The 23,686-nt window shown below is 51.3% G+C and overlaps 1 protein-coding gene across 1 annotated transcript in view; it reads left to right on the forward strand.

Annotated features, from left to right (window-relative positions):
- Window positions 1-2,436: 2,436 nt before the first annotated feature.
- Window positions 2,437-23,686, forward strand: part of PLXNA4 (plexin A4) — a 447,305-nt gene continuing 426,055 nt past the window's right edge. Inside the window, exon 1 of the mRNA XM_036863673.1 lies at window positions 2,437-2,742. The gene's annotated coding sequence lies outside the window, so the exon portion shown is untranslated. The remainder of the gene's footprint in view (window positions 2,743-23,686) is intronic.

A 23,686-nucleotide genomic window follows, 5' to 3' on the forward strand; every position in this document is an offset into this window, starting at 1 on the left:
TTAGGGTTTTTCATGGGGCTGTCTGCGCTGTCACCTCTGGGAAGGGCCTGTGATGGTCCCGTGCAGCAATTTTAGAGAAGACACCTCAAAGTGGGACCACGACCAGGGTGAGGACAGCCTGACAAGGAGCCTGAGTGTGAGTGCCTCCTGGGCGCCTGGCTTGTCTCTCCCTAATCTCAGTCCTGCCTGGAGAAACATCTGGCCCTGGGCTTCCTCAACTCCGGATGGAGGTCCAAGAAGCAGCATCATCGAGTTATTTCGTTATGTTTCTCTGGACTTCTGAAACTAACCTGATATCGCGTGCTTTATCTAGAGTCTGGCATCCGGGGTTTCTGAGAAGAGAGGAGCCGGATCAATGTATTAACGCAAGCTAATAAGATAACTCCTTGCTGCTTTCTGGGCCCTGCGATACTCAGCAGAGGACCAGAGGCTCTCAAGGCTCCACTCTGTCTCCTGGAATACCCTTCCGCCAAACGACCCAACGTCTGGTTTCATCCTCCGTCTGGCTTGGCTCTCTCCTTCTCATCCAGGCAGCCACCTCTCCAAAGCAAAGCTTCAGCAAGGCCCGTCTAGGTGGGGCCGGCCTGAGCCGAGTGTGCTGTCCACCTTGGGGCTTGTAGACCCCGTCAGCACACAGCTGGTTTCAGTCTCCCTGGTTTACAACTCTGATCTCTGAAAATAGAAGCCCTACAGGAAGGCGTAGAAATGTATGCTGTTGTCAGTCATTTCCACCTAATAGGAAGATTCCCTGAAGGTGTCTTGATGGGAGGACAGGAATGGACTGGAAATTGCTGGCTGTGGGGAAAAAGGAAAGTGGGCAGCCATGAGGGAGGAAGCCAGAAACCATGGGCTCCTTTCGAGGGTCATCCTGGGTGGTTGCCCATGGTGCCATTCTGGGGGGCTCTGGTGTTGTGGGGATGAGTGAGGAATCCGTGGAAGTCTGGGGCTAAATAAGTGTGGGAATCCCTTCAGTTTCTCTTGGAGGACGGGGCTCAATGCTGCCTAGGATCTAGGCAGAGGTTTCAGAGGTAATGCTGCTCACTTTCCATCCTCAGGTGTCTGCTCCCTGCCAGACGGCTGTCTGAACCAGAGCAACATCCCGATCTCTCTCTTTGGACTTAGAAACTGCCCGGATGTTGGCCTTGTCTGTTTTCGCTCTGGTCTAGGATCTAGGGTTTTCGAGAAGAGAGGAGCCAGGTCGGCCTCTTAATAGAAACAGGACTAGACGAGGCAGGTTACCCGGCGAGCTCTAGGGCCCTCGGCCACCCATGCTATCTCACCCAGCCTCCCCGTCCTCAGGTCCCGTGTGGGGTTCTGGGGCGGGGTTCTGATTCGGCACGGGTGCCTGTGTCGGTGTCGGCTCTGAGCACCTAGGGGTCCCTCCGACCGTCGGCGCCCACATCCGGACCTTCCGAGGAGGCTGTGTGCCTCATCCCCCGTGCGCGCCCGGCGCCCGTGCCACCAAGTACGCGCCCCTCTGCCCCACACAGCCGCCGGCAGGGTCGCCCGGTGCGGGCCGAGGGGACCAGGCGGGTGTCCGCAAACGTGGGAGCGGGGAGCGCGGGCTAGGCGGGCGGCGGCGGGCGCGGGGTGCGGGGAGGCGCCCCCTGCCCCCTCTGCCGGCAGCTCTCGGGCGGTCTAGCTGTCAGCCGAGCTCCAAGCCAGCCAGCACGAGCCAGGGAGGGAGCGCGGCGGCGGGTGGCGGGTGGCGGGCGGCGGGGAGGGGCGGGGGCGAGGCGAGGGAGGGAGGGAGGCTGGGAAGCGGGGAGGGCGGGAGGGAGGAGAGGAGGACCCAGAGAGCGCCAGGCAGCTGGAGTTTTTGCAGCGCTTGGCCGGGCTTCAATGCACAGCAGCAGCGAGCCGCGGCGGCAGCAGGCAGCCCGGGAGCTCCGGCGGCGGCCGAGCCAGCGGCGGCCCCGCTCCCTGCCCCCTGCAAACTTTGCGAGCAGCCCGCCCGGGGGGCCGGGGGACGCGCCCGGGAGGCCCGGCTCGGCCCGCGGCCGCGCTCTCCGCTGCCGCAGCGCCGGCGGCCGCCGCCGCCCCGCGCCTCCCCGGGGAGCAGCCGGCGGCTCCAGCGGCCCCCCAGCTCCGGCCCCTCGGCCCGGCCCGGCCCGTCCCCGGGTGGAGGCGGGGGCAGCCGCGGCGCGGCCGGCCGCGTGTGGCCGGGGGGCGGCCGCCGCTGCCCAGGGAGGCGCGCCGAGGCGCCAACAGCGCTCCCCGGCGGGTCCCCCGCGCACTCGCCTCGCCCGGGCAGCGGCCCGACCGGGCGAGCATGGGCGGCGCGGAGTGACGCCGCCGTGCCCGCTTGGCATCAAGGACATTCAGCCCGCGGGGGTGGGGACGAAGGGGGCGGCCCCGCGTCGCCACCGCAGCCCCCGAGAGCCGCCGCTGCTGCTCGGGCTCCAGGGCTGGGGGGTGGGGAAAGGGGTGCTTGGAAGCGAGCCGCATTTCCCGACCTTTTTGTTGGACATTCTGCACACCTTGGACGCCGCCAGAGGAGCTGTCAAGCCCCGTAGGCTCTGAGTTCGCCCTCCATCTCCCTGGCCTTCCCCCGGGTTCCCCGTGCCTCGGTGGAGTATTCGCGTTCGTTGGTTCGGGGCTGGGGCTGGAGGAGGCAGCCACACGCGCGCACACGCACACGTTCAGAGGAGGGCGAGAGGCAGCGGCACCGGCACCGGCACCGGCACCATCTGCAGTGTCAATGCGGCGCTCCCGCTGAAGCAGGCAAAGCGGCGCTTGCAGGTAAGGAGCCGGCCGGGCGGCCGGGCGGCCGGGCGAGGGCAGCGCGGGCGGAGATGCCGGCTCGGTCCGGAGTCCTCGGCTGCCCCGGAGCCAGCCCCTTGCACGCAAGCACACACACACACGCGCGCACACACATATACACACGGGCACACGCCATGCACACGCACCTGCCCACGTCCCATCTGGGCACCCACGTAGGTGCCGCGCGGCCGGAGCAGGTATTTCCCATGTTCTTTCTCCTCTGACGCTCCCGGACTCAGACTTCTCTAACCAGGACTTTCGGGGTGGGATTCTGTGTATTACTGCCTCTCCCTCTCACCTGGCTAGGTTGAGGGAGCGATTTTTTTCAGTTCCCAGCCGCTGGCATCCCTGGCTGGTTTAAAAAACAGGAGAAGTAATGGTCTTGGGAGACCCGCCCAATGTAATCTCTGCTCCGTGGCCTTTGCGCACCGTGGGATTTTAACGCGAGACAGACCGACAGATACTCAGACAGATCTTTGGAGAGCGTGGTGGCCCAGCGCGCGGGGAGGGGGCCACAGAGGCGGATGGGGCTGCAGTTCTGTAGGGCGGTGCATATGGAACAGACACTGCGTTTCCCCAGTAAGAGGCAGCACAAACGCCTTTCTGAAGCGAGGCACTGCTTTCCCGGCAGTGCGCCTGGATTTCAGGCAGGAAGGGGCTTAAGCATGGCTTTGGGTGTGTTGCTTGTCTAGGGAGAGTGTGTGGGTTCAGATCCTCCATAAAACGTCTAACCTACTCACGTCTCCAGTCTGTGGACAGCAGCAATCTTACACGCACTTGGGTGTCCCTAGCCTCTCTGCACTGTGCAGGGAAGCGTGGGGCTGCTTCCTCTGTGCCCGCGCGTAACACCTGCCACATGCCTTTCCGAGCTGTGTGTCTGAGAAATAGAACTAGAAGGGGGATGGAGGAGGGTGCAGTGCAGGAAGGGAGGAGGGTCCCCCCTCTCATGACCACCTCAGCAGTGTCCACCCTACAAGAAGGCCAGGCATTCTTGGGTCAGGCAGCATCTCCCAGAGCCAGGCTACTCCTGCCGTGCAGAATCACTCTCCAGAAGCCTGTGGTTCAAGGTTCTATTTCCCTAACGCTCCTTTCTTTTTCTCCCTGGCTGGAGTTTCACAGGCTGCTCATTTTCAAACTTTTTCTGGAGGAGGTGAAAGGGGATTGGGTTCCAAAAGGGCTTTTTCATAGTTCCCACTTTTGGGGGAGGGTGGTCAAAGGCCAATTCATTCAGGGCTCAATTGTAGGGAGAAGAATGTGAGACCCAGACACAACATTATTTTGGAGTTGAATGTAGATATAAGCCAGGTTCTGCGTTTCTATAGCTGTCCCTTTTGGCGTAGCTTGTTGGGCAACTTGGCAAGAAATGGAATCAGCTTGTGCTCTCTATACAAGATCATGTGTTCAGAGTGTCCTACAAACCCACCAGTGGGAAAAATATGTTGGGAGTTTTCCAGAACATGAGGAGAAAGGAGGCAACATTCTTTTGAACAAGTGGGCCTCAGTGCTGGGCACAGGATTTGGTTAATTCTGTAAATCCTGAAGATGGGTGCTGAACTAAAGGGCCCTCTTCGTACCCCCATCTCTGTTATTTCCAAACTTTTTTCAGCTCCTGAAAAGGTCTTCGGCTAGGCCAGGGAGGAGAGAACCAGACGTCCCTGGGAGGGAGATTGTGTTCCCGCTGTGCGCTGTGTGAGCTGCCCTTTGATTGATTGAAAAAGGGTAGATGGAATAAAGCAAAGCTCTCACAATGGGGAGAACCCAGTCAGGGGAACAGACCTTATTTTCTTTTTAAGAATGGTAGTTGTGTGTACACATACCCAGATATACACACGCCTTCTCAAAGAGCCTTGCTGTATGTGGTCAGCTCGTCCAACCACATGTGACAACAGGACCCATCTCTCTCCTTCGGGCTGTGGAAGAACTGGGACACTTCACACGCATGCCCTTTGGGTGAGTGGACAAGGGGGGTCCCCGTACGCGTGGAGCAGCACACGGTTTTTTACAGAAATAGGGAACTCCAGCGACAGTGGGTGGCTCCCAGGTAAACATTTCCTCTCGGGACCTTGAAGGGGCAAAAAGGTGCGGTCCAGAGCTGCCTGAAATGGCTGTGTGTCTTGCTTGTAGACCTCTGCCCCTTTCTCTGCTTCCTTCCCTACCTTCTTTCCTTTCTCGGATATTTGCAGGCTCAGGATCCATCACATTCATGCTAAGCCAGCAGTCATTATGCCGGTGATAAGCTAAACATTTTTTAACGTGGGTCAAAAAATCCCCACACTTTCCGAACTTAGTGTTAGGTACCAGTTTGGTTTCTAGGACAAAGCAGGCATTAATTAACATCTATGTAAAGCTGGCTGTACATCTCATTTTTTCCGGGCTCTCTTGTCATCCCCGGAGCTTGTCACGTTGCCACTCTCCCTCTCCGCCACTCCTCTGTGACCTTCCTTTTAAGTTCTCTGGGGTCTTCCTCGCTGCTCGGAAGGGAATCAAACTGGGAAAATCCCCAACCACGAAAGCTGCTTTTCAGCAGACCCTCACTGCTGCCGGGCTGTGCTCCAGGCGCCTCTGCTGTGAGCGCGCGGCCTGGGTTGCCCACGAGCCGTTCTTTTTGCCCTGTTTGGTACTCCCGTGCTCTCCTCTGTCCTCCCAGCACTTCATTCTGGATGCCCACCGACGCTCTGCAAACGTTTCCGGAGGAATCTGAGGCCGCCAACTTGTTTCCTTTTTGCTTCTCTGCACCTCTCCCTCGCCCGCTGCCGCCGCAGCCGCTTCTCCCTGCAGACAGGGAAATCTGCAGGGCAGAGTCTGCCTACCCCTGGCCTCCGATCCTTTTAATCACAATGAGGGCTGCTGGGAATTAAGTGGGGGCTTTCCAGGGAGGCAGCAGTCCTGAAGTGGAGAGAGAGCCAAGGGGGTGGGGAAATCACCCTCTCTTAACTCCTAGTTATCGCCAAGCTTTGATGCAAAGAAATCGCTGCCAATCTCTCTCCTCCTAGCCAGCTAGGGGGCATTTTTTTCGGTCGTTTCTCCCCATCCTCACCCGGAGAAACCACTACACAGACAGTGCCACCTCGGAGACCTGTTGGGGTGGCTTCAGCAGTGGGCTGTGACAGGGCGGTAGCCCTACAGAAAACCGACCCGCGACCTAGGCTGTGGTGAGTCTGTGCAGCAGACGTGCCCGTCCTTCTAGGCTCTCTTCTCCCCTTCTTATTCGTGTCCAGCGCTGCCCGACGTGGAACCGGCTCAGACCCTCCGGCAGTTGAGCAGGGCTCATTTCTCTCCCTTGACATCCCCTCCTCCTTCCCACCTCCCTTTCCTCCCATCCCTCCCCCACCCCCTTGCTAATCCACCTCGTGGTTTTGTGCATACATCCACCAGCCCATTCGCCCTCAAATTTGTGGCACTCCAAGAAATCAATATAACATGAATTTAACGACAGCTGGATGATTAAGTGTTATTTATATTTAAGAGCGGCATTTTAAAAAGATGGCGCACTAATAAATCAAACGACTGTTGGGGAGATGCACGTGATTAGGGTAATTGCCCGATAGGTTCTGTTGAGCAAGGCTGGGTCCACGTGGAGCCCTGCGGACACCAGCTACCTCTTCAGTAGCTGTGAGTCTCACTGCTGCCTGCCGCGCACCGCCACCTGATCCCCTGCCTGGTCCGGACTTGACCCCTCTTCCTTCTTCCCTCCTTACTGTCCAGACTGTAGCCTTTTAGTTGTGGCAGGAACGTGGAGTCAGCAGGGAGACGGAAGGGGGCTCTGCTGCTGAGTGGTAAGAGATGGATCTTGAAAGCGGAGACAGGCAGGGGGTCCTAATTCCCAGAGCAGAGGCCTTGTTCCAGAGGGAGGGGGCTGCTTCCCTGCTTGGTATGAGGCAGCTTGGAAGAAAAGACTCCCGAGTCCCGGGGTGAGTCTGCGTGAGCCCCAGGATTCCTGTGCTTATGATCCTGATCCTGTGGCATCCGCCTCCCCAGGGAAGAGGTTGTGAGGACGTTGGTATTCGTCCTTGTGAAAATAACAGAGTGGAAAATAATAATAATTAATGATGACGACGCTGGCTAGTGTTTATTGAGCACTTACTTGGGGGAGGCATCATTTAAGGGTTTGCACAGGTTGGCCCGTGTCTTCCTTGTAACAGCCCAGAGAGGCACTCACTGTTACCATTTCCTCATGAGGAAACTGAGATGGGGGGAGGGAGGGTAGGTGAGGACATTGTCCAAGATCACACAGCTGGCAGCGGGTGGAGCCAGGTCTCAGCCCTAGGCAGACTGACCTCCCTCCTCGTTACCATGCTGTTTGCATCCTTAGCAAACCCTGGGGAGGTTTGTGGGAGAGTGTGCTGGGGTGAAGTTTAGAAGATCTGGTTTCTCCCTTGGACCGCCTCTGTGACCCCAGGCAAATCTATTCATTTTTTTGAACCTCGACTTCCCCCTGTATCAAATGGGGCTGAGCCTTGTCCTTGACTGTCGTTGGTTGTGAAATTGCGAGGATCATTCTGGCACAGTGCTCGGTTTCTGAGGGTGACTCTTGCCTCATTTGGCAGCTCCTGTTTCATCCTGGGAAAAAACGAAGGAGGAGTGAATGAGTGCAGTCCCGATCTCTGCTTTTCATTCTGTGAGGCTCTGAGTCTTGTGCTGGTAGGAGTCCAGTTCTCCCAGTGGCTACTTCAAATTTGCTGGCGTTGTAGAAACGGCACTCTCTCACTTAATCCTTCAAATCACCCTGTAAGGTGGGGATCGTTTATTCTCATGTTGATGGTCTGGGAACTAAGATGGAATGAGTGCCCCAGGCTGCTACGCGGTAGATAGTCTCTTCCTTCTTGGGGAAAGATGCTCATAGTAGGTGCTCAATACTTGCTCGCTCATTCATTGATTAGCCCTAGGGTTCCAGATTTTGGAAGGCAGAGGCAGGGAAGGAATCTTTGTCTGTGGATGTCATGCTGTGCTGGGTGTCTGGACCATATGGTGTTGGAGCAGAGATTCACTGGAAATCGGTGGAAACGGGCTGTGGGTGAGGAAGGTCTTTGTGCAGACTTAGTGTAAGCGTAGTGCTTAGTTAGGAATGACATCCCGATTCTGAGAGGTGTGGGCAGTGAGGCCCTGCTGGAGCCCATGCACCTAGGTGGGTACTGTCCCACCTGGAAGTCGGGCCTACTAAGCTGCCTGACGTGGCCTCTCTGGCCTGAACACGTCAGGGAGCATCCGCAGGTGATTCTGCTGCAGTTAGTTTGGTTTTTCCCTGTGAAAGACAAACTTTTATTCTGCACGTTATTTATTTGGCTTCTCCTCTACGCTGAAGGGAATGAAGCGTCTGCCAAACTTGAGGTGGCTGAAAGGGTGCACTTGGATTTCATCACCACCCCGCCGGGCAGCAGCAGGAATGGCTGCCACCGTTGGCCTGCTCAGACTCATGCCAACAGGTGTGTGCGAGACCTCAGGCATCCTCTCTTTGCCAGCTAAGCTTGGCTACACCCCACCCTCTCCACGGCGCGTTCTCCATGAACCAGGATTCGCAACAGCAAATTGGATTTTGGAACGTTTTGTCAATCCAACACAAAACAGATCACTAGCTAAGAGGATATCGTCTCTGCAGTCGATGTGCTGAACTCAGACTAGCCGAATCAATTCCCAAGGTCTTCCAGAGACAAGGATTTTCATTAGGAATCGTGAGGAGAGGAGCTGTGGAGGAAGAGGTCAGTGGACCCACAGGAAAGGAAAACCAGAGCTGGTCAAAGGCTTTCCTGGTCTTCACTCAAGATCGGGTTCCCACTTCACATCCTCCTTGAACTTGTCTGCTACGAGCCCAACTCATGGATTTCCTTCTGGGTAGAGTGGGGTCAGGAACCAGGGGGTGAACAAACCGTTCTTTGGCTTTGGCCCAGAGGTCAAGAGGAGGGACAGAAAGCTGAGTAGAGCTGGATGATCGCTTCTCCTCTCGTGGAGGGAATAGACAATGAGAGGAGGGCCTGGCAGGGCGGTAGCCCCCGGGATGTGTGATTGAACCAGCCTGCGTGGAACGTCAGCTGACTCTGCAGAGAAGGTTAGCGTGGATTTTCTTCCTCTCCATCTCAATCCTGCTGCCCGGAGGTGATACCTAAAGTAGAGCAGAATTTCACAGAGCATATTCTGTGAATAGGTGGTACACATACACAGTTTTCACGGTCAAAGGAGTTTGAGAAATCCTGAGTGTAAACCAGAGAGAAAGAGGTTCTTTGTTGCAGGACTTCTCAGAGCCTTTAAGCACTCGAATGGGGATTGGTAAAACCACAAGAAATAGATACACTGTGTAGTGGCCCTGGGAATCCCCCAAGAAACGCTGGGCTAAAACAAGCACTTTGATTTGCCTCCTCCCGACGGTGAATGAAGGGGTGGAGTCTATAATAAGAGTTTCAGTTGAATTTTCACACTAAGTACTAGGTTCTGGTGATTATATAGATACTAGGGTTTCAAGCAGAATTTTGCCAGGTGGGTAGACAGTTCAACTCCAGATTCAGTGTTTGCCCCTTGTCCTTCCAAGGTAGCCGAGAGGTTCTCAGACAGGAATGAGATCCAGGAGGTGTATATTTTCTCAGGTTCCTGCATGATGCTGGTATGTCCCCCTGGTTAAACAGCACTGGTGTTGTGGGAAAAGCTAGCTTTTGGAGACAGATGTAGACGATTCCAGCTCTGTCACTTACCAGCAAAGGGGTCTTGGGAAAAAAAATCACCTTATGTTTCAGTATTACCATTTATAAAATGAGGGGATTGGTCAAGATCGGTGATTTAAAAAATATTTACGCAGTGGAATTCTCTATTCAAATTCCATTTTATGTGGAATTCTAATGCACAGAACAGAGGCAAGATGGACTGTTCTGGTGAAAGTGATGGAGGAGCCCAGGGCCTGACACCCTTGCCTGTCCCCTCACCCCCAGTCTTGGCCTGGGTTCCCTAGAAAGCAGAGCCCAAGGCAAAAGCTGATGTGGTAACACTTTGTTGAGGGGTGGAATCCCAGGGCAGCAAGACTGAAGGAAGGAGGGAGGAGAGGGAGGGAAGGAATGCACAAAGAATGACATATTACCAAGCTAGCCACCGCTTCCCAAGGAAACACAGCTGGTGGCTTGGGTGCTCAGGACGTACCGGGAGAAGCCTGATGGGAACACGGTCTCAGAAAAGTCTGGAGGACAGGTACGGCCAACATCCATCCTCCTGCTGGGTCCTTCCTGCTGCAGCTCCCTGGGCACCCTTTACCCCGCGAGGCAGAAACTCCCCCGCCCCTTGGGGTCGTGATGCCAGGTCAAACTAGAGCCTATGGGGTCAGGCCTGGGAGCTGGGGCTTCCGTGGCTCCCCGCGAGTGGGCCTGAAGGCGTTGCATCTGCAGGACCCTGACCTTGGCCCCTGAAGGAAGAAAGGGAGCAGGAACTTTCGGAGCAGAGGAATGAATGGGGTGAGATGTCCCTGGGGCCACTCCAGCTGGGAGCAGGGCAGGGGGTTGAAGCCCAGAATTGGGGGTGGGGTGGGATGTTTGGTGGGGTTGAGCGATCTGGGCAGGTACATAAATTGAGGGCCTGTGATAATGGGTTCCATATAAGGAAGATATGGTTCTTCAGAACAGAGTCAGCGAACCACAGCAGGCTGCGCCAGTAAGGCATCATTCAGCCCCCAGCATTCATGACTCTGGCCAAAATAGCCAACTACACTATGGCTTACCCAATTTAATCCCCAGAGGAACCACATGAAGAATGCGTTCCAGCCAGGTTTCCTATCTTGTAGGGCTCATTGACCAAAGGCATGCCTTCCACGTGGTGGTATGTGAATATCTCAGACACTTCTGTTTGTGATGGCAGAGGGGCACAGCTGCTGGGAAGCTGGGGACAGATGCAAATGACCTTTGCCCCCTTCCAGTTTTAAAAAATATTGTAAGCATTGAAATACAAAGCAACAGGAGACATATCTGCATAAAATATTTCCCATAGGACATTGCCTGGAGTCAGCCCCCCTCCTTTTTTTTTTTTTTTTTTTTTAACAACTCTTGTACTTTGAAGCTCCTCTAGGGTCAGGTGGGGCAAAGGACTGATGGTCCTGCTCTGCTTGTGACCCCTTTCCCTGCTCTCTTTGCCATTAGATACTGACCCCTGTCTTCTTCCCCTAAATGCACTTGTCCTTAACTGATGATTGTTGCGAGCAACTCACTGACTTTGAGACGTGTCTGCGTTAGCAGGGCTGCCTAAGGTTTCCGGCTCCCAGAGGGTCAGGGACCAGCCCCTGCTTGAAGCAGTCTCTTGTGTAATCAGGAACTTAATTCATACTTTTTAATGGTGCTAAAGAAGCTGCTGCTGGCCATAACGATGATGCCAATAGCACTGAAATTACTTCTTTCTTTATGTCTTTAGACGACAGGGACCGTTTCTTCCTTCTCTTGTATCCTTGGTACCCAGCGTAGGGCCTGTCTTACTGGAAGAAATCAGTAAATATTTGCCGAGTAAAAAGAATGAATGAGTGGAGGAGAAGGAGAAGAGATGAACAGTCTATAAAGGAGAGAACTAGGAAAGAGTGAACCGGCTGCTCTGGTGGGTGCCAGCTCTCTGGCGGGGCTGGCGTGGAACCACATCAAGGCTGTGGCTCTTTCAGAGGATTAAGATGAACCAAGACAAGCGCAGGCTGAACCCATCAGTCACCCTAGAGTGTTCTGGGTGATGGTGGTTTGGGGGCAGGTAGGGGCCGTGGTCTCTTCATACTGATGCACACGGAAATGAATTCTTGCTCTTCATGTAAAACCCACTATGGGTTTAGATGCCGATAGATTGGGAGGGATGACCCAACTGCATTTCCCAGAGCATCCCAAAGACGAGCCCCCCACCCCCCATAGAAAAGGCATTTGTGGCTAAGTAAGTCTTGCAAACACTTTATGCTGTGTCCTCCGTTGGAGATTCAGGATGCACATTAAAGGCAAAGAAGTTTGGCTACAGAGAATCCTGGTTAATTATATTTAGCAAACCATTTTTTTCAGTGGAGGGATACCTTTGCGTGGGTATATTTAAACCTGTTGACATTTCTTGGAACAAGTGTTCCCCAGAAAGCATTTTAGGAGATGCTGGCCTTCATCTGGAAGCTTTCAGGTTTGAATGTAGTTTGGAGGAGAAAAAAACAGGAGAACAAATGTACTGTGCTCTTAAAATAGGGACTCGTGAGGTGCAGCTTCCAGAGGAGCTCAGCTTCCTCTTGTCCTTGTCATTTGCTTTTGGGAATCTCAGAAATGGCTGTGAATTGCCATGAGATGTTGGCGACCCTGGTGCCTTCAGATGTGTATTTTCTAAAGGGACCATTTTAAGGAGTGTGATTGCAGTTCTGACAGGTTTGTGGAAACGTTTCCAACAAGTATAGCACTTTTCGGTTGCATGTAATAGATCAAGATGGATGTTTGCAAGATACGTGAGTAATGACATTCACCTTCTCAATATATTTTTTTCAGCTACACTTATTGAATAAGAGACTTCAATGTAACTGGCAAAAATAAATGTTCTGAGTTAACAAAAAAGGCGTGAGTTATTAAGATACAGCTCCCCAAATTTTGGATGGTTTAAACAAATTTTCTCTCAGGGAAGAAACTTTGCTACCCTAGAGAGGTCAAACGTTTCTAATTAGACTGTAAATTCATGGTTTCTACCATTGGGTAGTGATCCAGAGAGCAAAGCTAGGCATTTCCCATGGGAAGCATTTCACTGCCCAGTATTTATTTGTCTTACCTAGGTAATGATGTATGTGGGCATGTGTGTGTGTGTGTGTGTGTGTGTGTGTGTGTGTGTGTGTGTTTTGTGTGTGTGAGCTGGGGTGGGGTATCACCCCCATAGTACTTGGATTTGGATCACCTGGGGACCCACGTGCCCAATTATAGAGCCTCACCATGCTTTGCCCAAGCCCTGTGTTCCTTTTCCAAAGTGAATAACAGTTGCTAACACACACTTACTAACGAAATTCCCCTGACGCCCATTCATAAAGCATAGCGCTGGTGATTTCTAGCAGCATTAAACTGTTTGGCGACTGAGTTTAGAATTATAGGAATCGGAGACATGAATTAGCAGTAAATCAAGTCCCAGCTGAGTTTGAACCCAACTGCCGTGAGTTTTAAATTAAAAATATCTTGCCATGATGAAGCAGTTGTAAGTCAAGCGCTGGAGCTCTGTCACTCTTGACTCTGGAGGAGTGTAGCAGTCACCCTTTGAAAGGAAGACCCTGACAACAGCTTGTATTGGTTCCCAGGCATGCTGGGAAATTGCCACTTCATTTCTTCTTCATAAACTGTTGGCTTTCATTTAAAAAAAAAAAAAGAATCCTATTTGCAGGGACACAGCAGAACTCTGGGAACAGGGCAGGTGGGAGAGGGCTCAGGCCCAGGGGGCACCATTCAGAGCCTTCTCTTTGGTCCTTCTCAGGAGGAGTCATGCGGAAGGGGAATCTGGGTCTGCGGGTGCCGTGTTGTTTGTTTTCCTTCTGGGACCATATTTGATTCTTCTTTCTGGGGGATCTGTACAGAAAAACAACAAAGAGAACACTTCAAGGAGGCTGCAGCACTGTCATGTTGCAGTGACAATTGCGGTGTAATAGGAAATCATTTATGTAAGTTACGGTGCCCTCTGAGTGGAGCTTGTCAGAAATGTGGCTACAGCTTCTTGAGGCTTATTTTTTTCTCTCCTGCAAAATAATCCTGAGGTTTTCATTTTCGGAGCAATTGAAGAAGTATTATGTGCCGGCCAGGGAATCGGGAGACCCAGCTTCTAATCCTAGGTTTGCTGAATCTCTTTCAGCCAAGTTCCTTCTCTGGGCTAGGCCTCAATTTCTCTTTCTTTCAAGTCAGAATAAGCCCTTGCTCTTCCTGACCTGAAGCTCAGGAGGTGAGGATGAACGTAGCTATGCATATTAAAGGACCAGGTGAGCGTCAGAAGGAAGGTTCTATTTACACGCACGGTTAGAGAAAATCAAGTAAGAGAGAATAATGTTTCAGCTTAGGCCTCTCACCATTGCACCTTTACCAGCTCCTGTGTGTTTGCTGATCTGGTGAAGAGCTGTAAGAGATAAAAGCGGCTTGCAGAGGGTCAGAAGGGAGAACGCACATGGGGTAGCAGGACACCGTTGGAGGAAATGGTTAGTGCAGGAGTCCAGAGGCCGGGGCAGGAGGGGGAGTCCCGATCCTGGCAGTAGTAGGTTAATGGGGCGGAGAAAGGAAAAAGGTCTTGACTTCCTTCCGTATCTACCATTCACTTTGCTCCATACGTATATATCTACATGTTTTAGTTAGGTAGATGTGAACTAAGGAATATTTAACCAATGAATTGATCGATCCATCAATTAGTCAATAGTTATTGAGTGCCTACTATGTGCTAGGCACCATGCAAGAGTTTGGCTGTACAGGGATGAAAGACCCAGTTCCTGCCATTAGAGAGCCCACGGCTTGGTGTAGCCACAGCGCACACGTTTATAGATAATTAAACACCGGGTGGTAAGACGTGGGCTCTGTGCAGGCAGAGGGCCTCCTGAGAAGGTGTAAGAAGGGGCGCCCGTCCAGATGTGAAAGGCAGGATGTGGCGAAGTTCTTCTGGAGGAGGAGGGGCCGTCAATCGGAGGTTTGAAGGGTGTTTTGAAGGGTGAGCGGGACTGGCCTTGTGAACACATGGGGAAGAGGTGCCCGGGGGAGGAAGCAGCATAGACAAGGCATGGAGAGGTGAGCGCCCACAGCAGAGGTGGGAAGTGGGACCAGATGCAAACACCCCTGGAGGCTGGGCCAGGACCAGGACCAGGAGAAGCGTCCAGATAAGGGTTTCATTCGGCAGGCAGTGGCGAGGCCTGGGGATTTCCAGATGAGGAATCAACGAGACCAGCTTTGCATTGTGGAGGAAGACTCAGAAGTGAGGCTATTATGGTAATCCAGGAGACACGGACGAGGGCTGCCCAAAGTGGTAGCAAAGGAGAGAAAGGGACAGATTTGACAGGTCCCTGGGTGTTAGAGCGGACAGATGGTGGATATGGTGGGGAAGGTGGTAGGAGGGAGGGGCGGGGGACTTGGGGACGTCTTGCAGGTGTCCAGCTTGGGCAGCTGGTGGAAGGCGACACCCTTCACTGAGCTATAGATTTCTAGACTGAGCCTTGGTTGAGGGGCGGGGGATGTGGTCTTTCTGGACGTGGTGAATTGAGGTGCACGTGGGATGATTTGCGGGTGGAGGCGAGGCCAGCGGATGTGGGGCGCTTGCGTGTCGGCAGCAGCATCTCTGTGCTTTTACTCTGCTGTTTACTTCTGTTCCCATTGGTAGACAGAGGAGCTCATTTTGGGATCTGGCAGAAGCTTGGTAAAGAAGCAAGAAAACCCACGTATAGATTTTACATTTTTTCAAGTGGTTCATGTTTTGAATTAAACATACTATCTTGAACATTTTGCTTGAGATTATTCTGAAAATATCCAGGCATTCACCTTGCCTTAGGAGATTTCTGTTATTTTCCAATGGAAAAAGCATGGTCCTGGAAGGTTGAGTCATTCACAGACGATTACAGAATAAGATCGGAATAAAGGCAGAATTAGAATTCAGCAGAGGAGAATGACCAGGTCTTCGTTCTGGGCATTAGCTTGTTCCCTTTCTTGGTGTGTTCACCCCGTTTTCAATGTGGACACACTCAAAACAGTGTGGTTTGGTGAAACGAACTCCACCCTGAGCTGAGAGATGGGGATGGAAATTTTGATCTCGCCCTTTAGAAATATAACATCTTGTTTGTCTAATTTTGTGTCCTGGAGTAGGGGCCAGTCTGTACAATCCAGGCCTGCGGGTAGGATCTGGCCACTTGTGAGGTTTTGCTTGGTCCAGAGAGCCTTCAAGAAAAATTTGTATGATTCCCACGATGGGACATGATGGGACTTCAGGTGGGACGGTCTGTCTCCAGGGGGCCGCAGGTGGCATTCGCTGTAGTCACACTTTGCTTCACACATTTATGGTGAAAGTATTTGAATTAAAATACGAGCAGCCTAGTACCTGGCAGCTACTCAAGCAGGGTTCCTTCCCCCCTCTTTGCGATATGTGGGGAAAAGATGAGTTACCGTCTCAGTGTGCAGTGCTTTGCATTCTGCAGGGACGCTTTGTCATGTAGTGGTCCCCGTTAAGCCCAGGAGATGTAGAAGTGGCTGGTGGCAAAACTTTTAGGCTCTTGTGCTTATACTGTGGGAACTTTAGAAAATAGGCCATTTGTCTTGAGCAGAGTTTGGAGAAAAAAATATCTAACTCCTTCAAGTCCACCCAGACCCTTTCAACCCCCAGCCCCGCTGTGCTGCTGTGGAAGGTCACCAGGCTCACGTGGGGCTGGGGGTCTGCCGACGGGTCGAGGTATCCAGCTGGCATGGACGCGGCTCACACCGGCCCTCTCGAATGAGGGATTCTGGTAGTTCAGCCCCAAAGGGTATCTTCAGCTGCAAAACTGCAGTTCAATTTTAAGGGAAACAATGGGGCTACTCTCTTCTCTGGGTTGCTCCTGGATGTCTCAGAGCAGCTAATCAAAATGGCTTGTACTGTGGTCTCTCTTGTGGAGAGGGAACAGTGGGCAGGGTAGGTATTTTTGAGCTCTAACCTTCTCAGAGCTGCACAGAGATGACAGGTTTCTGTTCTTCCTGCGCCACGCCTCTGTACCCAGCCCTTGTACGTGTTATCAGCTGCACTCGGTACATAATGTATTTATGTAGCTGCGCTGCTGGTCTCAGGGAGCTCAGCAGTTTTCCCCACTTTATCTGGTGGCAACTTGTTTCCCTAGTAGAGGGCAGAGGAGGGCAGGGCCCGGGGTCCTAAGAAGGGAAGTAATTTAACCACAGTGATGTGTGGTTAGGACCAAAATAGACGAGTTGACATCGCCCGGGGCTGTGCTGGTGGCATCTTCTACGCCTGACTCTGCGTGCTGGGAGATGGGGTCGGGGGGTGGGGGGAGATTGCTGAGCCCATTCCTCTCCAAGGCTGCCTCCGAGTCTGGGATAGAGGCAGGGAATCCCCACTGCTCCTGCTTTCCTACCTCGCTGCCTGCTAAGTGTCACTGTAGAGACTTCCCACTGACCTGTGCTTATCAGATGTCAAAGTGGCTTCTGGTTCTGTGGTCAGATGAGAAGATCCAAGAAAGGTGCATGTACTCGAGCTGCCGACTGCGTGTGCAGTGTCGAATTGGACAGGGGGTCTGGACTGTGGCTGGGCCCTGGGCTGGGTACTGGGGGCAGTCGGGGAGAGCAAGCTTTGCTTAAACCCAGGCCTGATTTCGCAAGGAGGTCGCTGCTGTGCATTCTAACCTCCTCATTCCTTCTCTCAGGACTCGATACTAGCGAGACCCAATGCTTCGCGGCAGATACTTCAAAACAAATGAATTAAGTATTTTTTAAAACCTGTAATTATACGTGTGGCTGCCCTTATTAGGCGAAATGGTATATTCTTGGCATCTAGGATTGGGGATGCAATAGAAGTTCTCTTGCTTTAATTTGAAGATGCCCATGTTTGGAGTGTTCCAGAGAGCTCGAGTGTAAAGCTTGAGGAATATCACGTGGCCAGAGAGAGAAAAGTAACTCCTAAAAATATCAAGCAACATTTCCCCAGCACATATTGTTTTGAAAGAATGGCATTTATATTTGCAAATTTTAAAAAATCGTTAGGCCTGGAAGAGTTTTTCCCAGCTAACAAATTTTGCACGTAGCCTTGTCCGCATTCCAGACGTGAGCCAGTCCCAGGAACTTTTGTGTCAAGATAGCAGCCGTATAACTAGAAACTCTCTGCAGATTCAAGCTGCCAAGAGTTTATTTGTAATATACGATTTACTGACTTGTATTTTTAGCATTTTCCTCTCATATTTCCCCTTAATTGCAAGCTTCTTGAAAGCAGGCAACTGTCTTATACCTATTTGCAGTTCTGTTTGCCTCCAATAATAGGGTGGCTTAGTTTTTTTCTTGATTTCCTGCGCTTAGAAAGAGGGGTGCTAGAGTGGTCGGACGGTAGAGGGCATCACACATAATGAAACAACTGCGAGTCCACAGGAAGTGGGAAGTAGCTTCAGAGGAAAGTCAGCATGCATTGGTGGCTGTGTGCTGGTGTGTAATCTTCTATTTAATCGTCATTGCTCAGTGATTGTGAATAAAGCATCTACTGAGTTGGAGTCTTGATCACAGACTTACTGTATTGCCTGGGAGGACATAGGAACTGCTGTTACTTCCTTTCTGAAATGAAGAACCGATTAAACTTGGCTGCCTTCCTGTGGTCTTAGGCCAGAAGGTTCTGAGGTTTCACAAAAGTGAAAAAAGAAAAAGGATGACATCAAAGTGACATTCAAGGAAATAAAGAGATTTCTATTCAGGGGGACAAATGATTGCCCCTTGCTAGTTAATTGCCTGCTTTTATGTTCCCCCTTTCCCCCTATTCCTTCCATCTTGTGTGAAGAAGATCTTAAATTCCAGGCTCTTATCAACTCTCCTTCCACTCTTTTCTCTGAGCCACACATCTAGGCTGTGCTGGCAAGTTGGGCATCTTTGCGGGGGATGCAAGCAACCCCGTTTTGGTGGCACACAATGGGTTCTTTCTCTTCTAATGACCTTGCCACGTGGATTGGGAGCTCATTGCCGCCATGCGTGGTTAGGTCTGACTCCACGTCTGACTTTGGGACTGATGTGTGGAGAAGGTGGGAGTCTGGGAGGCGGGGGCGCCAGATCCCAGTGTCAGGACGCCCCTGTGGCAGGGTTGTTTGCCAAAGGCTCCCTTACAATCTAGGGGCAGCTCCATCCCACTGCTGGTCCATGACCAGTGGATCTGTATACGCCTCCCACACTCGTATTTTATGTCAACTTCTGCCATCTGGTACTTTATCCAGGCATATTTTTTTGAAACCTAAATTTTGAACTTATGGTAATCACATTCCGTTTCGTTTTGGAGTCCAGTTTGGGCCCTGTTCCAGCCTGATAAGATAGTTTTGAATTGTGTGTCATTATCACCAATAGGGACCACATGACTTCTCCCATAGTGTCTCATTTGACCTTCACAAGTCCTAGAGTTTGTCATCTGCAAATCTGATAAGTGTCTTCATTCAAATTACTGATAAAAATGTGGAACTGTAGAGCACCAAGGACAGAACCCTTTGGCATGGCGTTCCCTGGAGAGCGTCCCTTGTAGGTTTGACAAATAACCATTGATTAAGCTTCTTTGGGCCCAAGAAACAATGGAGCCACGAGGACCCAGCAAAGACTTTGGAAGCAGACAGACCTGGCGTTGCAACCCGGCTTACGCCAACTTGGCCATTCCCAATGAACAGATTATTTTCGGGTTCAGTTTCCAATGATTACAAATAGATGAGAGCTGTAGGCCTCCTCCCCCTACAACCTTCCAACAAAGCAAGTATCAGACTGGATTCCACCACACGTGCCCATCTTTGTTAGTAAGGGGACATAGAAGCAGTCACCTGTTCTTGAAGCTCAGTGAAGACCCTGTCTTCTTTCCCAGCTAGTATGCCAAGGATGGCGAGTTCCTTCAACCCTGCTGGTGGATGCATGGAGCGTGCAGCTGGCAGAGCACCCAAGCCCGCCCTCTCTAGCTCCAGGCTGCAGTACGAATATTATCATTTTCTGTGTGTGTGTCAGGAAGTGAGAAAGTTTGGGAAGCACTGACTTAGTGATGGTCTTGGTCAGTTTAGGCTGCTATAACACCATACCATAGACAGGGTGGCTGAAGCAGCAGACATTTCTCACAGTTCTGGAGAGTGGAAGTCCAAGATTAGGGTGCCAGTATGGTTCAGTTCTTGGTGAAGATTTTCTTTCTGGTGTACAGATGACTGTCTTCTCCTTGTATGAGAGAAAGAGAGAGAGAGAGAGGTGGTGAGGGGGGGGAGGGGACTTGTTCTCTTCTAATCCTATTCAGGAGGGCTCCACGCTCATGACCTAATTACCTTGTAAAGGCCCCACCTCCTAATACCATCACATTGGGGATTAGGATTTCAACATATGAGTTTTGGGAGGACACAAACATTTAGTCCCTAACATGACTCTGAGAGGTTTATTTAAAGGAAGGTTTACTTGAGGCAGATGCAACAATATTTTGGTTATAGGTTTCAGCTCACCTTCTAGTGGGATCAGAGGACAGAATCTTTTGAAAGATGAAACATAACGGGAGCCCTAAGCCAAGACGCAAATGCTCTGGGCTTGCCAGATTCTTGTACCACAGGGCGGAGGTGCCCGGACAGTATTTCTATCCAGTCATCTATCTTTGACACTGCTTAATTTCCCACTGAAAAATTGTTTCTAGCATCTCTTATGCTTTTTAACAAACCCAATGGTGCTGATCAAGATAGTGTAGTTGAAAGACTCAGGGTAGACTCTGATGTGAGTCTTTCAAAAGCCAACTCAGAAACCCTGGAGAGAGTGTGCATTTTTAATGTCAGTACTTCAGATGTTGACTAACCATCCTTGGGTGTAGATTAAAACTAACTTACATACATTATACCACACTGTTTACTGTTTTATTTAAAGTAAGTTACAGACGTCATCAAACCCTGGCTCCTTGGCTATGTGACATTGGGCATGTTACCTATCCTTTCTGATGTTCAGGTTTCTTATCATTAAAAAGGTAAAATAATACATGACAGGATTACTGGGACAATCAAGTGGCATAATACACACTGCTCGGCACATATTAAATGCTCACAATGTTGCTGAAAATTATTGCCTCCTCTTCAGATACCTAAAACTTGTTAGTTATGCTTCTTGCTACTCTGCTGGGTTAAAGCACTTCAATTTTCTTGGTTTATAAATAGTCACATCTGTTTCTAACACTGGGCTTCAGTGTGCCTACCGCCTTGAGGTTCTGCATGCACATGGGAAGAGCAGAAGGGCAGGTGGCTGGTCCCGTGGATCCTGGCTCTCCTTCTAAGTATGGCCTCTTAAAAAAAGATTTAAAAGCATATGTAGGGATTCCTTCATTTTTGGAAGATCCAGCATTTGCCTGGAGTTTAAATTTAACACCCGTGTTTATATATTCAATCTGTGCTCAGTTCAGCCATCCATTTTGCCAATGCACACCTGTAAACATACACTGTTTTTATGTATGTTTCACCTTCAGTGGTATCTTAGATAATGTGTTTTTCTTGCCAGGGGGTGGCAATGGTTGCTATTTTTTCAGGTTTACCACCCAGACCCCTAGATTTGGTTTAAGGGAGAGCAAGTAGGAGATTCTTGGCTTTAACTCAAGGCAGTGACTAACCATTAATGAGTAATTATTGCCTGGAGCCTACCTGATAATTACGTCAAGCACTGCAGGATGGGGCATCTGCTAATGTCTGCCTGCTACAAAGTCATAAAGCTGACATGGTCCATTGGAGACCAGAGAGGTGGGTCCCGTGTACATGGCATTGAGTACCTGGATATATTCACCTGCATCCAATGGGAGATACTTACGGAAACAGCCCATCTCAGATGTCTTCAGGTCCAGGCCCTGATTTCCTGGTAAGATAGCCTTAAACTAGATAGTAAGGGCCTCTGGGATTTTCCTGCATGGTTTTCACTGCGTGTGTCCAGTGATCCAGTCAGATTCCATTGCCCTGAGACACCCTGGTTGCCAGAGCACACCCAATTCCTCCCAGCCCCTCAGCTCTGAAAGCAGTAAAGTCTCTGCATGTTGACGAACTGTTAAGCTTGGAACATTGCATTATTCCCGGCAACACTCTATCTGAGGGAGGAAGGAACCACTGGTTGACTGTGGAGAAAGGTGATTAGCCATTGTGGAGAGGGAACAAACGCTTGGGGAGTCTGGGAACTTACAGTGTGTTCGTGGATTTTAAAGATGTGGGGCCTCTGTGAAGAGAGGCCAGCTCTGAATGAGACAGTCCTTCTACTGCAAACACACCACGGAAAGTCCTGTCACTTCTTCTGGGTTCCTGAAGGAAAGGAGGCACTCACTGGCACAGTGTCACCCCAGGAACCTTGTCACAGCCATCCTCCACTCTTTAGCCTATCAGTAGTGACCACGGGCCCCAGATTTACTAGAAACAGACTTCACTTCAGATATTCTATGCCGTTGCCAGAGCATGTGTCCTGGTATTTTTGGTTTGAAAATAGTCAGTATGTAGATATAGATATAGATACAGATACAGATATAGATATGGGATATGGATATATCTGTATGTGCACACACAGAACACACACACACATATACATATGTCCAAAGGGTATCCTTGGACAAAACTGGGAAGTAATTGCATTTTTCCCTAAGAACTCCAATCAGAGTGAAGCTACTTCCTTTCTGCCTCTCCTTTTCTTTCTTTAGACAGGGCCTCTGGGGCTCTAGTGTATCCATGACTCAGGGGTGAGTGAGAGCTGCCATTTTGCCCATGTCCCATTGGCCAAGCTTTGTTGCATCTCCTTGCTCAGGAAAGACTTGTCTTTTTCTTCCACCAAGATGCCTTCTGCCCACCAAGCTGGGGCTGACCAGAGAGGATGCTTTCCCTCATTCTCACCAAGTAGCCTTATAGACCAGTGGGACCCTGCTGTTTGAACCCTCTCCACTCCCCTCTTCTGCCTAGTCCTGAGTCCCCTTGGTCACAGGGAAAGGGAGGTGATGGAGGAGCCACAGTAAGGAGTGGATTGTTGGAAGAGAGAATGTAGTGCTTGACCCAAAGAAACAAAGTTCCAATGGTGGCATTTCAGGCATTTCAGTGGAGGGGGTAACATGCTGATTGGCACAGGGGAACCTTTCTAGAACCTCTCATACCAGACAGAGAGGCCCCTGACCACCAGCTGTAGGTGTCTGTGTTTGAGATCAGGCCTGGGGACAGTTGTCTCTGGCCCCTCCTTCTGCATTTTCATGGCCCTGTCGGGAAGCGCTGCCCCTGAGCTGATGGCTGTCACCCTGTGGCTTTTCTGATGGGTCTGGGGAGGAGATCCTTCCAGCAGTGTTATGAGCCTCCTGGGACGAAACACCATGAGTAGTCACGTGGAAAATAGCTCAAGAGCGGCTGAGAGCTGCCTCCCCCCATGTCCCCACACTTCCTTTTTATCTGTCTCCTCACTGTCACTCCAGGAAATGCTGACCTCAGGGTAAGCGGGTCACAGGCCACACCTGGGGCTGGCAGAAACAGACCTCAGGATGTAGACTCTGCTTCTAGATCATCCGGTGTGGATGTAGGTGCTAGAGATAGGTGTTCAGAGCCGCAGGATTTCTGCCTGTGAGGTAGCTCAGAGAGACTGGCTTCTTCAGGAGCCAGAATTAGGAGGCTCCTCATCTTCACGCATTGGGGGGCCCTGTGGCACCCCGGAATCCTGGGCCACGCACTCCATCCAGGGCTAACAAGCCAACCCCCGACTCCTGGCACCACCCCTAGAGGGGCTTGTCGTGGGCCATGCCGGACCCAAGGCAAGATTTCTTCTTTCTGAGTCTCTTTCACCTGAACACAATTTCCACTTCACCTAGTATCACTTAGTCGGTGTTGGGGAAGGGGCTTCAGGCGCTGAAATGATTTTGTACAGAAGGGTGTAACTCCTGATATTAATCTCCAGGGAAATGAAAACCTGGGTTTCTTTATTTCAGAGTTTGGGGGCGCAAAGACGTGTGTCTCCAGATGGAGGGAATGCAACTAGGGTATCAGTGCTAACCTGAGCTCCAACGAGGTGGGGTGGGGTTTGTAGGTAATGAGATCACCACGTCAGCTGGAAACCTCATACCTGCGAAAGAATTTCCTCTTCTCACCTTCCTGAGCCTTCCTGCTATGAGGTGTGCTACAGGAAATTGAGGGCTGACGAAGAGGTAGGGTCTGCCCCATTCCACCCCCAAGGCTGTCTCCAGCCCTCCAGACCCTTGGCCTCCCAGTGCCCCATCTCCAGGGGCAGAGGTACTTCTAGCTACTCTTTATGGACCAGGAATTTGGAAGGGGAGCAAGGCTAACAGAAAGCCTCAAACAGATAAC

Source organism: Balaenoptera musculus, chromosome 9 (assembly GCF_009873245.2).
Source record: "Balaenoptera musculus isolate JJ_BM4_2016_0621 chromosome 9, mBalMus1.pri.v3, whole genome shotgun sequence".
In the NCBI taxonomy this organism is placed as follows: Eukaryota; Metazoa; Chordata; class Mammalia; order Artiodactyla; family Balaenopteridae; genus Balaenoptera; species Balaenoptera musculus.